Source organism: Meriones unguiculatus, chromosome 19, assembly GCF_030254825.1.
Source record: "Meriones unguiculatus strain TT.TT164.6M chromosome 19, Bangor_MerUng_6.1, whole genome shotgun sequence".
In the NCBI taxonomy this organism is placed as follows: domain Eukaryota; kingdom Metazoa; phylum Chordata; class Mammalia; order Rodentia; family Muridae; genus Meriones; species Meriones unguiculatus.
The window spans coordinates 40,340,349-40,359,070 of record NC_083366.1 but is presented as its reverse complement, the minus strand read 5'-3'; the positions used below and the strand labels follow the sequence as shown (position 1 = coordinate 40,359,070).

Below are 18,722 nucleotides of genomic sequence, written 5' to 3'. Positions count from 1 at the left end.
CAACCCGCCCTGGGGTTTTCCTCTAGACAGCGCCGAGCTGCGCCTTCCCCCCCGCCCCCTCCCCCCCCCCCCCCCCCGCCTCTCCGGAATCCGTCTTGGTTTGCTCTGCGCCTCCCGGGAGCTGCGCACCGCCCCGCGCGGCCGCCGACGGCCTCGCCCGGACCGGCCTCCCCTGGCCTGGGCGGGACGCGCCCCCCTCTCAACCTGCGCCAAGTCTCCAACTTGCGCTTTCGGGTCTGCGGGAACAGTCATTCCTTCGCGCGGTTCTGGGAGCGCGTGGACCTCCCTCCCGGTTCTCTCCAAAGCTCCAGCGTCCGCAGCGTTCCCCTCGAGTGTCCGGGCGATCGGCCTCCTCCCGCCTCCGCCGTCCTGAGTTCCACACGCTGGGACTCCCCTGCGGTGCTCCGCGGGGCCCCGGAGCGTGGATTCCTGCCCCGGTGCTCCCCCTTCGCGGGCTCTCCACGGCCGCGCCGTCCAGGGCCCACGTCTTCTCCTTCCCTGCCACGCCGGAGCCTCGCCGCTCCGCTGCGGTTTTGCTTTCTGGCTTGGGTACGTTTTTGGACAGTCTCCCCGTTGATGCGGACCTGTGGCTTTTGCGCGCCACTCTAGAAAGGAGGCAGGATGCATCTTGCTTTATAGAGAGAAGAAAAAGCCCAAAGAGCATCTTTCCGTATCGTTTCCGTAGTGTAGTGATTATCACGCTCGCCTCACACGCGAGAGGTTTTCTGTTCGAAACCGAGCGGAAACATTCCTCTTTTATGGCTGCATCTTCATAAGAGATTAAAAAGTCCGGCCTGGCGACTCTGACTGGAAATCCACTCCCTGACATTGACAATCTGAAAAAGGGCAGATCCCTGTGGACCCATAAGTCCTGGTCTTTCCCTGTGGGCCATCCGGACTCCAGACCAGCCTTCTTATGCCCTGGAATCTAAAGCCAGATCTTGGATACTTCTTTCTTTGTTTGTTCTTTTTCTTTGTTTTTCTTTTCTTTTTCCTGGAAGAATGAAGCAGTGTGGAAGCCTTGCCTGGCCCATCAGTAGAAGATTCATACTAGGTAGTAGTGCCTCTACGCTGAGGGCCAAATCCAAGGTCCTGAAAAGGGAACCAAAAAAAAAAAAAAGTATTCTTTAGGCTTCAGCTGGGTGAGGATGAGGAGAATAAATGCTGAGGCTACGGGGAGGTAGAGGCTGGGGTAGGGAGTGGGACAGACTCCCGGTTTAGGTTCAGTTTCACGTCTGCCTCTCATTTTCCCAGGAGAGGAATCTTCCAACCTCTACAAGTAAGAAGACAGCAGCGTCTGGACACAGGGCTCAGCCGTAGGCTTCTCTGCTGGGTGAAATGCTGGAACACACACAACCCTGTCCAGAGAAGGGACTGCCGGTGTTGGGTCTGGAGCTGAACAGGCAGTTTGCTCTCTTGCTTCCAGAAGCTGTAGTAGCAAGAAGATACCCAGTTGCTCTTTCTCTGCAGGAGAATTCCTCCTGGAGCCTGGGGCTGAATGCCGACCTGGCCTGGCGCTGCCCTGGCAGAGCCCCAGAGTGACAGAGCCCCGGCTGCGGGGCAGGAGATACTATTATTAGAAACCCAGTCTAAATTGGGAGATTCGGTATTTGGCCTGTCAGTGGGAGAGTTACTGTGGACCAGGCAGTGACAGGTGAGTTGGGGCAGGGGAAGAACACGTTATTTGATACCCAACCTCTGCTTTCCAATTCAGGCTCTGCCATTTCCCATCTCTGAGACCCTGTGAAAAATACTCAATTTACCAGTGAAAAATATTCAATTTATCTGAACGTCTATTGCATCTGGAAAGGACAAGTGTGCACAAGTCCTTTTGCTGCCAAATTCAACTGGACTATGTGTAATAAACTCAAAAAAATCTTTTAGAGTAGTTAAAGGCATATAAAACTAGAAACCACAGGATATTTTGTGGCTTATAGGGGGAATGTCTCCACTTGGGTAGTCTATTAGTCAGGATTCTCCGGAATAACAGAACTTATAGAATGAATCCATATAAGCAGAGAGAAAGCAGATATTAGAATGACTTGCAGACTGCCGTCCAGCCAATCCAACCATAGCTGCCTATGAATGGAACATCCAAGAATCTTGTAGTTGAATCCACGAGTCTGAGTGTCTCAGCTGGTCTGCAGTATATGCCAGAATCTCTGATGGTAGGCTCTGATGCCAGTGAAGCAATAGAATTGCTAGTGACGCAAGAGCAAGCAGGAAAAGAGCAATAACCTTCCTCTTCCATATCCTCTCTAGAGGGCCACAGGCAGCAGGAGGGGCCCGCATTAGAGGTTTTTCTTCCCACCTCAAAAGATCCGGATTAAAGGTGTTTTCCCACCTCAAAGACTCAGACCAGAAGTCTACTTCAAGTGATGTAACTAAACAAAATCTCTCCATTTTGCCAGCCAATTTTTGGGTTTTAGTTAATTCCAGATACAGTGACAGTGACAACTAAGAATAACCATAACAGGTAGACACAGATGGAAGCAGAGGATACAGAATAGTATAACAGAATAGAATTAACTCAAGAGAAAGACTTGAGGACTATTTTCCTGCTCATTCATTAAGTTAATGAATGAAGAACCTCCTGTATTTTATTTTCTTCAAAAACGAGCATGAAGGAAAGACTTCTGAGGAAAGAGAGTGTCAGTCCAATGAAACACAATCTGAAAAAGAGTGACAAAGGGAGGTTGTAATGGTTCCTTTTCCCTCAGCTCAGAGGGCGATTCAGAGAGGGAGAATCAGAGCTCAGATTCATCTTGTTTAGATGAATCCCAGAGGGAAGTGGACTCCATTGTTCTGGATGGAAATGCTTCAGATGCAGCACTAGCTGATATGGTGCAATTTCCAAGTAAGGCTATGTTCTTTAAAAGCTACAGGTAGGTGCAGAGTGCTTGGAGACTAGGACTCAACATTTCTAATGTGAAGTTGCTGATGGGAGAGGCTGTCTCGGTGCAGCTGCAGGTCTGTCAATCTCCTGCCAGAAGGCCTGAGGTCCAGCCTCAGAGAGGACAAGGAGGGGCTCCTTTTCTACCCAGGATCTATTCGTTGCTTGTGTGGTGGTTTGACAGGGGGTGACAAGGAAGGACTGGAGAGAATTTCAAGTCATATCTGAAAAACAAAATAACTGCTGATGGTCACTGATCACATTGAAACCACTTCCAAGTGCTTGGTGAGATGGGTAGTGAGGATATTTAGCCTACACTATACGCCACAAGTAAATAATTGAACTTCCTATCATGTGATGGAGGATGCAAGGCAGATGCTTTCTCAACCTGAAGATGCCTGGCTGCAGTTAAGACATGAAGAGGGGTGTGAAGTCATTCAGTCATTTACTTCTTTAACAAATGGATTCTTGCAATATCCATTGTGCAACAGTCTTAGAGTTGTAATATTTCCTTTCTTTCTGTTTTTATTTTATTTTTTTTTTAATTTTTGGTTTTTCAAGACAGGGTTTCTCCGTGTAGCCTTGGCTGTCCTGGACTCGTTCTGTAGTAGAGGCTGGCCTTGAACTCAGAGAGATAAACCTGCCTCTGCCTCTCCAAGTGCTGTGATTACACATGTGCCCCACCACACCTGGCTTACAATATTTCAAAAGTTTAAAAAAAAAATCAGGAATGTTGAGAGCTGGGCTGACCAACTGAGGCTTTCCCCAAGGCTGTGATTTGTGTATCTGAGGAGGAACATAGCTCCTTCTCAAAACCACCTTGACTTCTTCATGTTCATTGACAAAAGCAATTATCTTCAGCAATACGGCTTAACAATCGGATTGTGGGAGTAACTGGTAGTCTTGGCAACAGCCTGAGATGTTTGGAGGTTTCCATGGAGTCTCTTAGGCCAGTGTTTCAACAAGAAGCAACCCATTCCCGACCCTGGAGGGTTCACTTGGTGTGCTTAGAGGTCTACTTAGGGCGTTGTCTCATTATTATTGGTGGCTGCATTTAGATTCCTTCCACATATGTCCGTTTTTAGGAAGCTTTTGCAGTAGGTTTCCCTATGCTTGTTCAAATGGCCTTTACTCTTAGCTGTCCCTCTCCATATTCCCTCCTTCACCCTTCTCTTCCACTGAACAGAGTCCTTCTACTCTGTCTGTTCTCGTTTTCTTTTTGTTCCTCCATACACTATCTTCTATTTTCCCTTCCTCCAGAGATCTTCTCCTATGCTATATTCTTTTACATAACCCTCTGTGGTTATTCAGATTGTAGCACACCACTGAGCTGCAAATTTCAGAATATCATTTCTCTTAATGGCTAAATAATATTCCACTGTATAAATGTACCACAATTTCATTAATCGTTCATCTGTTAATGGAAATCTATGCTGTTTCTAATTTTGAGATATTATAGATAAAGCAGCAAAGGATATGAATGAGCTAGTATCTCTGTCTTAGGATGTAGATTTGTCTGAGTGTATGTCCCTGAGTGGTATGGTTGGATCTTATTAGCTTGTTTATTTGTTTGAGACAGGGTCTCTCTATATAGTCCTGACTATTCTGGAATTCACTATGTAGGCCACAAGGCTGTCCTCAAACTTACAAAGCTCTCTACCTCAATCTGCCTCTCAAGTTCTGGGATTAAAATGCCAGTTTTAGATTTTTCTTTTTCTTCTTTTCTTTCTTTTTTTCTTCCTTTTTTTTTTTTTTTGAGGTAGAACTATTCTCATCTATGAACTTGTCTCTTCGCACCACCTTCCTTGTGTACAATGGGTGTGGGTATGGTATGTTTTTATTTTAATTTACTTTTTTTTAAAAAAAGATCTATTTATTTATTATATATACAGTGTTCTGTTTGCATGTCAGAAGAGGCCACTAGGTCTCATTATTGATGGTTAGGAGTCACCATGTGGTTGCTAGGAATTGAACTTTGGATCTGTGGAAGGGCAGCCAGTGCTCTTAACCCCTGAGCCATCTCTCCAGCCCTTAATTCACTTTTTAAAGAATTTATTTCTTTAATTCTGTGGTGATCTGCTTATTCAGTAGTGAATTGCTCAGTTTACATGAGTTTGTAGACTTTCTGCTCCTGTTATCATCCAGCTTTAATCCACAGTGGCCAGATAGGAGGCAGAGCATTATGTCAATTTTCTTATACCTATCGAGACTTGTTTTGTGTCCTAGTATGTGGCCAATTTTGGAGCAAATCCCATGAGCTGCTGAAAAGAAAGTGTATTCCTTAGTGTTTAGTGTTTAGTTCTGTAGATGTCTGTGAGGTCCACATGGCTTATGATGTGATTCACCTGCAGCGTTTCTCTGTTTAGTTTTTGTCTTGATGACCTGTCATGGAGGAAAGTAGGGAATGGACGTCACCCCTGTCACTGTGTGAGGATAAATATATGATTGTGGCTGCACTGGTATTTCTCTTATGAACTTGAGTACTCTTGAGTTTGGTGCATAACTGCTTATAATTGCAATATTCTCTTGGTGATTTTTTCCTTTAAAGAACATGTAGTATCTCTATCTCCTGTGATCAGTTTTGATTAGAAGTCTATTTTGTCTGATATTAAAATAACTACACCTGCCTGCTTCTTGAGTCCATTTCCTTTGAATAAATACCCTTTGCCATCCTTTTGCCCTGATGTGATGTCTATCCTTGATGATGAGATTTATTTCTTAGATTCAGTTGAAAGATGGATTTTGTTTTCCAATCTAATATGTTATTCTGTTATCAATGTGTGTATTGATTTCTGTTATTTTCTTATGGTAGTGTGAGTTTTTTTTCCTCTTTTGATTTAGTGTTCTGGGAATATTTTTCTTTGTCTTTTTTTTTGGATGTAGCTAATCTCCTCAGACTGAAGTTTTCCTTGTAATGTTTTCTGTAAAACTGGATTGGATATAGAAATTATTTAAATTTGGTTTCATTGTGGCATGCTTTTCTTTCCTGGTTGATTGTGACTTACAGTTTTGCTGTGAATTGTAGGCTGGGCTGGCATCTGCAGTGTCTCTGAGATTGAGGAACATCTGTCCAGACCTAAAGGCTTTCAGAGTGTCCATTAAGAAGTCAGGTGGATACTAGACATAAAATATAGGATAAACCTACACAAATCTGTACACCTAAAGAAAACAAGCAAGAAGGAAGACCCTAGGTAGGACAATCAATCCTCACTCAAAAAGACAAGCAGGATAGACATTGGAAGAAGGAGAAAACAGGAAACGGGCCTCTTAAAGACTCTACCCAGCAGTGTATCAAAGCAGATGCTAAGACTCATAACTAAACTTTGGGCAGAGTGCAGAGAATCTTATGAAAGAAGGGGGAGATAGTAAGACCTGGAGAGGACACGAGCTCCATGAGGAGAGCAACAGAAATAATATATCTGGGTACAGGTTTTTTTTTTCTGAGACTGATACTCCAACCAAGGACCATTCATGGATATTACCTAGAACCCCTGCTCAGATGTAGTCCATGGCAGCTCAGTATCCAAGTGGGTACCCTAGTAAGGGGAACAGGGACTGTCTCTGACATGAACTCTGTGACTGGTTCTTTGGCCACCTCCCCCTGAAGGGGGAACAGCCTTGCCAGGCCACAGAGGAGGACAACATGGCCAGTCCTGATGAGACCTGATCAGCTAGGGTCAGATAGAAGGGGAGGAGGACCTCCCCTATCAGTGTACTTGGAGAGAGGCATGGGAGGAGAAGATGGAGGGAGGGTGGGGTTGAGAGGCAATGAGGGAGGGGCTACAGCTGGGATACAAAGCGAATAAACTGTAATTAATATTTTAAAAAGTGGGAAGCCTTTAAACACAAGGTATTTTTTTTGTTCAACTATATCATTTTTTTTAAAACTTAGTCAACTTGTGATTAAAAACTTTTGCCTCGATAAAAAAAAGTTAGGTATTATTCTAATAGGCATGCCTTTGTAAGACTGATATTTTTTCCTTGCAACTTTTAATATTATGTCTTTGCTTTATATATTTAGTGTTTTGAATATTATGTGTTATGGGAAATTTCTTTCCTGGTCCTGTCTGTTTGGTGTTCTGTGTTCTTCTTCTAATTGGACAGGTACCTCCTGCTTTAGATTAGAAAAATTTTCTTGTATGATTTTGTCTAAAAAATTTGTATGTCTTTGATTGGATTTTTCTGGATGTTTCGTAACTGGATGTTTTTAGATTTAACATTTTCTTTGACTGAGCTATCCATTTATTCTACCTCATCTTCAAATTTTCTCTTGAATGTCTTATAACCTATTGATGAGGCTTACTTCTGAGGTTTTTGATTGACATCCTATGTGTTTTATTTCCAGTTTCAGCTCAGTTTAGGTTTTTTAAGTGATTTTATTTCTACTTTCATGTCTTGAAATGTTTTCCTTTTTTTGTTGGTGGTTGTTCTGATGCCAGCCCTCAAGATCTGTGTAAACCTGTCCTTGTTGTATAAACCTGCCTAAGTCATTACATCAGATTGGTTGATTAAACAGCCTGTACCTGGGCAGGGCAGAATGAGGTAGGTGTGGCTTTGGGTTCAGGAGAATCACAGGAGACAGACAGACAAGAAGAGAGGAAGGAGGATGGGTTAGGTTGGAAAAGAAACCAGATGGGCTGGGAGGAAGGACTCCAATGATGGTGTGAAAAGACCCAGAAGAAGAGTACAAGCAAGTGCCATGGGATCATGGATGGACAGTGGACCAGATGATGAGGATTATGGTGAATGACATTGGATGGGGTCGGGGAGATGGATGGTGAGGTGATGCAGGCAGCATAGGTGAAATATCTGCCAGACCCAAGGTAAATAAGGCAATTCTAAAATCTAACAGGTGTCTGTGGCTTATTATTTGTGATAGCAGGTTAAGTAATACCGATGTGATCATCTTAAGGCAGCTGGACACTGGGGACAGCTTGGGGCTCTGAAGCCGGCATTCTCCAGTTCAGTGTCTCCAGTGAGCAGAAGGCAGGAAACAGAAGTGAAGAGGCAATGAGAGGCCAGGACTGGGTTTCTTCCAGGAGCATTCACCAGCCTTCTAATGCGCACAGCTTTGGAGGAAGTCAGCTGGTGGAGTCAGTGTGGCTGGGGAGGAGGGGCGCTACAGAAACTGTGTCATGGAGACAGGCCCAGGTTTTCAGTGTTGTTTCCCACACTTCCAGATGGGATTCCTTCTGGTTCTCTACTCCATCTGTGCTTTCAGGACCCTAAACCACAAAACAAAACCCCAACGAGATGGGATACTTTGAAGGTGTAGGCACGTCTGTCTCTTTTTAATATTTTTATGACAGGCCCGTTTATAAAAAGCAGGCTTTGCCATCTGGCCCGTACGGGGATCGAACCCGCGACCTTGGCGTTATTAGCACCACGCTCTAACCAACTGAGCTAACCGGCCAGTTGAAAATAAATATCCTATCACCCACACCAGATAGGTCAAAATGCAATTCATAATACAGAAAGATTTTTTTTTTCTCTTCGAAATTTAAAAATTTTTCTTCAACCTGGAAAAAGGTACGAACCTCGCTTTGTTCTAAGTAGAAAGTTTCTCTGACCAGAAAGAAAACCTTGTGCGTGAGCGACAAAGGTCATGCTGCAGTGTGTTGACTGCGGCTTATGGGCCCCAGACATACCGGCCCTGCCTAGCCCACCCGGTCAGAGGACGCACAAACTCCAAGCCGCCTACTAGCGGCGACCGAGTTCTGCCGCGCAGTTCTTCTGTTACCCACTAACGACCATTTGAAGTCTTCCCTATTTTGCTCGGTTTCGTACTCCGTTCGCCACAAACATTTGGTTAAGTCAGTGGGAGGCAGGCCTCGGCCAGATTCCGGCTGTATCGCGCTGCTGGAGCATCCTCCGCGGGGATTCCGGACCGGGATTCTCTTCTGGAATCTGAAAAGAAACGGACAGTCTTTCCTTCCTGGAAGAAAAAAGCGGCAGGCACGCCTTCCTGGCCCTCCGGAGGCCGGGGCTGAAATGCCAACCAGCTCTGGAATGGCCCTGGCAGGGTCCCCGAGTGCTGGAGCCCCAGCCTTGGGTCAGGAGGCTGTTACCAGGAGCCCCGTCTAAATTCAAGGCCGTGGACGTTGGGGGATGAGATGTTTGGTGTCTGAGCTGCCGGGAAAGCTGCGCTGTTGGCGGCCGGCGGTGCTGTCGCCGGTCCGCAGAGCCTCTGCCGACGACGGAGTCCGGGACCGGAGAGTCCTTGCCCGTCACAGAGCTCTCGGCGCGTCCGCGCTTGTCTTACGTCGGAGCGATGCCGAACTCCGCTCAGCGTGAGCGGGGACTCGCCGTCCGCCCCGGCCCGGTGGATGCTCCAGAAGTCTGGGGTGTTCCTGCGCTTCGCGGCGACTCCGGGCCGTTTCAGCGGGGACATCCCCAAAGGAGGGAGTGGGCTGTCCTGTCGGTGTGTGAATTCCAGCGTGGCCTCCCGGGTCCATTCCGTCCGCCTTTAAGGAAGCCCCAGAGGAGTCGAGAGCTTGAGATTTTGAAATGAGTATTTTCAGGTCGCCCGGGAACTGCTTACCTTGGGCGCTTTGGGTCTGGGTGTCTGCAGAGCCCTGGCGACAAGTGGGACAAACCCAAAGTGACACACACTGGCCAGAACGGAGGTGGCGCTGACCACTTACAGGACCTATGCTTGGAGTTCCCTCCTACCTGAGTGTTGGGATGGTTCGGCCTGAAGTCTCCCCATCTTGACGTCTGAGCCTGCCCTCTGCTTGCCGCGACCAGGAGCTTCGGTGACACCGAATGTCTGTGACTCCCAAGTCGCCCGCCACCTCCTGTAACTGACGGCGCCAAGGCCGGGCATCACCTCCCCCTTCCCAGTCGTTAGTTCTTCAGCGAACTATTGATGAAAAGACACGGCTGATCCTGTTCATCGGGGACCCTCAGAGCTCCAGTCCCTTCACTGGCGGCTGCTGCCGCAACAACCGCGGACAAAGGAGAATTCTTAGAAGCGCGACCCCTGACGCGTGGCGCGCATCTCCCAGCAACCGCAGCAGCCAGCGCTCCGCTTTGAATGCAAACTGCCCCACCATCAGGCTGTCAGGACCCTCGGGGCCAAGGTCCCGGCCGGCCGGTCCAGGAGCTCTGACGGCCCTGTCCCGGGTATCGATCCAGGTACTCTCCACGGTTAGAAGAGCTGTGCGCGCGCAGCTGATACTTTCTCTGGTTATCCCCAAAATTTCTTCCATCAAACCCGTGAATTGCGTTGTGGTTTCTTATCCACCGCCGTTTCAGAACTACTGAGCCTCTGCCGAGGTGTGGCTCTTGAGCACAGCTAGCTTAATCATGACATTTTACAAAGATAAGTTCCTTTGGGAAATGGGAGCAGAGTTCCACAAAAATGTTGAGCCTGGTCCTTTGGCTGGGAAGTTATGAATAAACACAATTTCCCATCCCGTTAAGTGGCAGATGACGTGAATCAGCTCTGTCTGACTACCTCCAAACCCATAGTAAGTTGACCGTCCAAAATACCTACCTGGTCAATTCTCCTTGAGCTGTTTAATTACCTGCTAAATCAGACCCTCAAGCAGGACTCCCGGTTCCTGTCTGGGAGTCTCAATCCAAGCCACTCTGGAGACCCCAGGTTGAGACTTGAGGGCTGCAGACCCCAGACAGTGAAGTCCTGCTGTACCCGCGGGGTGTGGGAGAAGGGACTGGACTACTCCGGGGCCCCTGCAGTGTTTGTAGCAGGGATTACCACAGCGAGCAGTATGAAAGAAATTAAGGAGACTGGGTTCTTCAGTCCAGTCATTTCTGAATGAAACATAAAGGGCTTTACCTGGTGATTTAACATTGCAAAGAGCAATTAGCAGACCTCAAGCCCCAAACAGAGAAGCCACACACACCAGGTTAAAGACAGAGCGAGCATGCAGGGCACCTGACCTGGCATATGTGATGCACTGCATTTCAACTCCAGCAACACAGAATGGTAAATAAAGGAGTGTTGGGAAAGCTAAAGCCTGCGGGGGATTCCTCAAAGGACAGAGCACTCAGTGGTCTAGAATGAGAGGGAAGGGATGGATGCCAGCATTCTCCTGCTTATGTCCTTCCCTCTCCAGATCTAGGCTTCCACTGCTCTGGAATCTGGTCACTTCAAAGGATTTACCTTTCTTTAGAACAGTGCCCTGGGGTGGGGCTGCATCATTTTTGCTAGGTTGAAAAAAGCAAACAAAAATTACACCCAGGCATGCGCACACACACATAGAGACATAGACAGAGAAACGGAGACAGAGAGAGAGAGATACAAACATGAAGAGAATAGTCTAAATGACATTTCTGTTCTTTGGGACATCAGTCAAAAACTAATATTTCTGTGGGAAAACAAGACTTCAGCCTATGATTACAAGGTGGGAAATGGATTAGAAAATGAGTCAAGAGGTCCCATTGAATAAATGTGCATGTCACAACTTTTTCTTTGATTCACATTCACAAGCTGTGCTCAGGGAGAATAGGAAAAGTCCTCTTCTATCGGATTGTCTGAGAGTGGGCCAGGCATTCAGAAGGAGGACCATCAGGAAATCAGCCTGGGGAGGGGGAGTGTGAGATTCAGCCTAGTAACTCCACTTGGCAGACACACTCTCACTTACAAACCCAAGTTTCATACAGAGAATATTTTTTTTTAAGTCCAAGCATGATAGCCTGTGTTTGTAATCCCTACTCTAGAGAGGCAGAGACAGGGACTCCCTGTACAGCTGGTCTAGCCTATTCAGAAAGTCACAGGCCAAAGAGAAACTATCTAAAAACAAAAATAATAAAACCTATACCACCAAATGGATGGATTAGGAGGGACAGGTTGTACTCTGAAATGTGCACACATTACACAATACATTAAAAATGTATTTTTATTTTTTATCAGGTTTTAAAAAGTAAATTTATGCTATGTGTGTGTGAGTGCATATGAATACAAATATCTAAGGAGGCCAGAAGAGGACATTGGGTTCCTTGGAGCTAGAGTTACAGGTCTTTGTGAGCTGCCTGACTGGGGGCTGGGAACTGATCTCTGTTCCTCTTTGTGAGAAGTGTGTGCTCTTAACTACCTCTATAATGAAGTTTGACAATTATAACCTCATTCTGTGTTCAAAGAAACTGTGAGAGTCTTACTAGCATGTGACTTAGCATACTTGTCCAGGGCACAGCCAGCGTGCTGCCCAGGCTCTTGGATCGTCATAAAGGCTGGCTGGCTTCAGGAACTTCTGCATGTCCCTGGCCCTGCCCTCAGCACCTGTATCTTTCCCATCCTGTCTCATGAATTGACCTGACTCTTCTCCACTGTGGAATCTGACTCATGTTAATTCTGCATCTACATGACGTTAATTCTGCATCTACACAATGCTCTCTATTCTTAGCAGGCATACTCATGAATTAGGGTCCTCAAGGTTGTTGCCCCATCCCCCTCCCTCAGTCACTTTCAGTTTCATGGAAGTCACCTGCTAATGTCTGTTCCCATCAGTCACTTTGAGGACAATGCCCTCCCACTAGTGACACTTCTTTCTTAGACAGCGGTTTTTCAGACACTGTCTCTGTCCACTCTTTCCTGAAACTGCACTTTCCTTAAGGGTTTCTAAGTTACCTGGCTAGCATTTCTTCATTCCACAGATCTTAGACAGAGCCCCTACCCTGAGGCTAGCTATGCTCAGAGAAATAGCCACATTTCAGTCTTAAACCAGCATTCTTTGCTTGCGTGAGAAATAGCTGTAGAACCCAGTGCAGCTCTGAGCTCTGCACCTCCTCCACTCCCATGTCACTTGAATGTCTACACAGACTTAGGCAGAGTGTGAGGCCCAGTAGATAAGCAGAAAGTGGGGACAAGGGAGGGTGAGAGTGAGGCAACTTGGAGAGATCAGTGCCCCTAGGTCAGGCAGTGTGGAGCTGCCATTTTTCTTTGCTCTGGAGGTCTCTTGGATCTATGTTGACACATTAAGTGTCACCTGCATGAGCTAATGAAACTGGGACAGAGATGTGTTGTCAGAGGCAGGAAAAGAGGGCTTGGGAGGATATGATGAAGAGATATTGTACACCGATATGAAAATTTTAGAGAAAAAAAAATAAAGTTGAGCCCTGATTTGTTTCCTGTCTGGCTTTGTCAATCACCAGCGTGTGACTAGTTCTCCCGAGCCCTGGGTTTATCAGTAAGATAGGAATAGAGATATACAGGCTATGGGGAAAATATAAGTTGAGTGAAATAATGTCAACAAGATAATTAATCGATTTTTGGGTTACAGAAAGGGAAAAGAAGAAACAAAATATACAACGGGGTCCCCTTGTAATACCATTGTGAGACATTTTGGGGAGACTATCCAAGACAACAAGGTTGGAGCTGCAGGTTTGCGTGGACTGCCCTTCAGACCTGTTTCCAAGGCCTGATGGGAGCTGTTCATTCTTCTGCGTATTCGTTCACAGGCGCTGTTCCTGCAGGGCGCTGTGCAGGGGTAAGGAGTGGGAGACACAGGGGAGGGAACAGAGACTCACAACAAAGGAAAGGAAGAGCAGAGACTCGGCTGTCCGTGTCCTTCCACACCATTGCTTCACCCTGTGAGGATCTTCAAAACACAGGGCGGGATGGGATAGACAAGTAGAAAGTAGTGAATCCTTCCTGTAATACATACTCAAATGCTCAACTGTCTTGCCCTCTTAGCGCAGTAGGCAGCGCGTCAGTCTCATAATCTGAAGGTCCTGAGTTCGAGCCTCAGAGAGGGCAGTTTTTGCTGCTTGGCTGATGATTTCCCTTCAACACGATCTTGAAGCTCTAATATATATTCATGCATAAATTAGGATTGCAGACGATTCTTAGAACTCCAGCTCTGGATACTAGCTGAGAACTGCCTACCCACATGTTCTTCTGTCCTAGACTTTATGAAGATGAGAGCCATGAAGGACGCAGGCGACTCTGGCGGCTCTGAGGCACTCGTTGAGCTGAGCCTCCCTTTCCCGGTGCTCAGTACTAACCTAGGGACCGGGAGTGAACTTTGTGTGTAGATAAGTGTCCAGGCTATATGAACGCTGGCCTGGGAGGCAGGGGAATCTGAGTGGAGAACTGCAAGATTCTGTCCTCCTAAGGAGGGCATGATGCCCGGGGGACTTGCAGGAGACCCGGGAAGGTCTATCTTTAAGGAGCTGCAAGCCTCCCTCTGAATTCTTCAAACTTTCAAGAGGAAATAAAATGAGTAGCCATGCTTCCACAATGACATCAGGATAATCTGTTATGAAAAAACGCTGAGGATCAAAACTGATAAGGGATTTAACATACCCGCGCCTTGCGGGGGTGGGGGCGGGGGTGTGTGTGTTTGCGACGACAAGGCTGCGACCAGTGTGGTGCTGTTGGGCCAGTTCCCATCCTACCCTCAGTCCATCTTCAGGAAAAAAATCTCTTGCTGAAGAATAGCTCCAACACAGCAGACAAAACAGTGTTCTGTTAAATCTCTACCTTTAAATAGTTACAATTCCTGTCTTCCGGATGTCCCTAGGTTGAGGCCTATGTTAGATTTTTCTTACAGTACAGCCAGTCGTTTGACCTGAATTGTACGTTTTTTTAGGTTGTATTGTAACATTTCCCTAAGTGTGACTTGAAATTTTGGAGATTTCTTTGTAAACACAATTTTTGAATTCTAACAAGACACCAGGAAGAAGGAAAATGGGAAAAGTATAATTTCCTCTTTTATACATTGTAAAGACCCTTCCCAAGATCCTCATGTTTGGATTCTTGGAACCACTGAGGAGTTGCCATGCATGACTTTGTAGATATGTTAAAGTCAAAATTGGGAGGAGAGTTTAATTTAGCTTCAGGTTTCAGAGGCCTAAGAAGCCAAAATAATGGGAGGCTGGCAGGCAAGCCTCTAGCATGGCTGCAAGAGCAGGAAGCTGAGCAATCACACCTCACCCACAAGAACTGGAGCTAGGGTGATTCTGTGAAGTCTCAAAGCTGACCCTGTGACACTTCTTGCAAAGCAAACCACATCTGCAAACAGCGCTGTCAACTGGGAACCAAGGCTTCAAAGTAGCTGAGCCTAAAGTGAGATATTTCTCACTCAAGTCAGCACAGAGAGATTTTCTGGATTTCCCCAGATCAGCTCAGTATTATCACATCAGTCAGTAAGAATGGAGAACTTCTCTGTGATATCATCCAAAGTAATTAGATGGCACGGGATTTAAAGAGATATGAGAAGTTACTGGCCCTACATTGCTGGCTTTGAAAATGTGGAAGATGGTTACACTGAAGGAAGAGATGAAATCTAGAAGCTGGACAGAGAATAAGTATTCTCCTGATGGAATAGGTACAGCCAACACTCCAGTTACTGCTGAGAGAAATTTGGACTCACATCTTGATCTATGTAACTGTGGGATGCAAAAAAAAAAAAAAAAAAAAAAAATCATCATCATTACTCTCATCACATTGTTTGACCCACGAACTTTGAAGATATGTGTCCTAGCAACAACAACAACTAAGCCATTGCCTTGGAGTACACAGAAGGTAGATCAGTCACATCTGTCTTGAGAACTGCTACTCCTCTCTTGTAAGGAATGTGAGGATAGAATTTCCCTCACAGGCATGGCTTCAGAGCAAGCGTCTGCTACATATTTACTAAATGACAAATTAAAACAGTGTGCCCCCAGAGTCCTAGATTTTTGGCGATATTGAATTTCTATTCAGTTTTCCTCTGGAAAAAAAATAAAAAAAAAGAAAACCCCAAATGTCTTATCCAATGTGTTTTCTTGCTTTTTAGAAGCTTTCTTTTTCCATCTGTTTCTCAAAGTTTCCACATTTTTTTTTTTTTGAGAGGTTCTTTTTGTCTTGGGCGAACAAAGCACTGTCGACTGATTACCTGGCAATTTAAAATGTTTTTCTTATTAAACATCTCTTTTATTGTTGCTTTACTGTTGTCCATTATGGACAACAGAGGGATGTGGGGAGGGAGGGAGAGAGACAGACAACACACGCACGTGCGCGCGCACACACACACAGAAACAGAGAGAGAGAGAAAGTGCATGACATCAGCAGCACTGTAGGCATTTCAGACTGTGTTGTCAAGCATAGGGGGACTGCAGGTCTGTGCATTTTGGCTTGTTTCATTTATTTTTATATTACCTGCATTTTTACATTTCTGTGATACTCTGAGTAACATTTGCAGTAGATTTTAATTTAAAAGCATAATAAAGAAACCAAGACATACCCTTTGATTTTCACTCCTACATTTATTTATCTTATGTGTTCTTGTGGAGGACAGAGGACAACTTTGGAGAGTCAGTTCACTCCTTCCATCTGTGGATTTAGGGGATCAAACCTAGGTCATCTGGGTTGTCAGTAAGTAGCCTTTACCTACTGAGCCAGCTCACCACTCAGATATTCTTTCTTAAAGGTACAGTTTTGGTGCCTGAAAATTCAGGAAACATGTTACAAAAGGGCACTGTTTGAATGAGAACTGTCTCCCCCAGGCTCCAGAATTCCACTCGGTCTCCAGTTGGTGGCACTGTTGGGAGGATTAGGAGGTTCAGTCTGATGCAGGAAGTATATCACTGAAACTGGACTTTGAGGTTAAAAAACACCATCTACTTCCTGCGTGTTCTCTCCGTCTCAGGTTCGTAGTTCAAGATGTGGACCTCAAGTGGTCTGTTCTTGCGGCCATACTTAAGCTTGTTGCTATCCCTCCTCTCTGCCGTCACAGACTCTTACTCTTCAGGAACTGCAAGCTAAAATCCTTTTTCAAAGTTGCCTCTGGTCGGTGCTTTATCACACCAAAAGAAAAGTAGCTAATATAGAAGATGCTATCAGAGAGAGGCTGCTGTGAAGAATCGATGAATGTGCAAAACGATAGGGCTTTTGACTAGAAAAACACTTGAGGATGTGATGCCTGGTGCCGTCTCTTCGCCTGCAGCCATGCTGTCCCTGTCATTATGGACTCTAACTCTCTAGAATGATAAGCCAAGATAAACTCTTTCTCCTGTGAGTTACCTTGGTCATGGTGTTTTACTACAGTGTCAGGAAAATAACTGATACAGGTGCTGTAAGAATTATCTTGGGGCTATGGTTCTCTGGTGGGGCGAGACCTCTAAACATACAACAAGACAAGACAACATGACTTGATATTGCTGACTTAACTATGTACTGTTCACGCTTTACAAAACAATTCAACTCTACATTATTATGAGAAAACTTAAGTGTTTTGATTTATTTGGAAGATTTGTAGCTAGGAATAAACCTTTCTTTGAGCTGGAGAAAATGCAATAATTGGGACTGAAGTGATGGCTCAGCAGTTAACAGTGCTTGCTGCTTTTGCAAAGGACTCCAGTGCTGTTCCAAGCACCTACGTCAGGTAACTCATCTGTAACTCCATCTCCCTAGGATCTGGTGTTCTTTTCTGAGTTCTATCTTATTTATTTATTATTTATTTATTTTTGGTTTCTTAAGACAGGGTTTCTCTGTGTTAACAGCCTGGACTGTCCAGAAACTCTTTGTAAACTCTCTTTGTGGCCTCAAACTCATAGGCATCCGCTTCCCTCTGCCTCCCATCCCACCATGCCTAGCTTCGTCTGCACGAACCCCATGTAGACATGCATACACATGTACACATAATTAAAAATTTTAAAAAGGGAAAAATAAATTTGTTTTCTTTAATTTTTGGTACTGAGGATCAAACCCACAGTCTCAAGCACTGTGGGCTAGCACTCTACCACTGAGCCTCATCACAAACATTTTTTTTGGCTGAATACTTTTCTTTCTTTCTTTCTTTTTGGCTGAGTTCTTGAGATTCTTATTTCTTACTAAGGATATTATCCATGTCCAATGAGTTTCAAAATAATTCTTAGTCTATACTTTTTATGTTCCATATTTTTTCCTAAAGTAAAGATTACACTCCATTGAGGGCGAGTCCATTAGAAATGCTGACATCCTCCTAATCAGATGTGGCCGGAACTTCTAAAAAAGGCAGAGTTTAGCTAGTGAGATAATTTTACGTTCTACACTTAGCTTTTGTTTACTGCTTAACTGATGACAGCCTCTTCCTTTATGACCATTCAAAAAAATCTTCCAAAAGTCTTTTATTTTTTTTTTAAAGTGTAGTTGCTAGACCTATATACCCTTAGGTGTATATGAAGCAACAGCAGTCCAACAAAACTAAACCAATATTATCTCCTCCTATATTATTTCCTATAGGGACACAAAGCACACATATTCACGTGCACACACAGCCTTTTTATACCCTGATAGTGAGCTTGCTGTTTCTGTATATCCTGCTTGTACACATCACCTGCTCTATAAGACCTTTGCCTTTTACCAAACAAGAAAAAAAAATACACAAAAATCATCCACCTCTAATCTGTAATGAAAAATGTGTTCCCATTTCTTTGGTGGGAGCCTATGGACATGCTGTATAAGGAATAGAGGTGAAGATAAGAATGCCTTTTGAAAAAGGGCAGTAATCAATCAGTAGTTGTGCTCTGACAGGTGATTTTGTCTATTTTCCTATAATGCATACAATATGCTTTTATATAATGCATGCGAGTGTGTATTTTTTTCCTTTGGGAGCCTTTTAAATGCTTACTGGTTTAGTCTCCATATCAGACCCACTTCATGATACATTAGTTCTAATTTTCTCTGTGCTAATTTGGCAACTTCAAAGCCTAGCTCTAGGTCACATGGTATTGAGTTTATTATGCTACAGTTGGGCCATCTTCCATTCAGATATGCACAACTCCTCAAATACCTCAAAGGCACATTTTTAGACTTTTTTTTGGTTGTTTTTTTTTTTTTTTTTTTTTTTTGCACTTATACCACACTTTGCTATGAGTTAGGTAAAAAACTATGGTGAAACAT

The 18,722-nt window shown here is 44.9% G+C and overlaps 2 non-coding genes across 2 annotated transcripts; one reads left to right on the top strand and one right to left on the bottom strand.

The window, feature by feature from the left end:
- Window positions 1-8,232: 8,232 nt before the first annotated feature.
- Window positions 8,233-8,306, bottom strand: Trnai-aau (transfer RNA isoleucine (anticodon AAU)). Its single transcript has one exon. It is a non-coding gene; the product is annotated as a tRNA-Ile (tRNA).
- A 5,234-nt stretch (window positions 8,307-13,540) lies between these two features.
- Trnam-cau (transfer RNA methionine (anticodon CAU)) lies at window positions 13,541-13,613 on the top strand. The gene has a single exon. It is a non-coding gene; the product is annotated as a tRNA-Met (tRNA).
- Window positions 13,614-18,722: the final 5,109 nt, after the last annotated feature.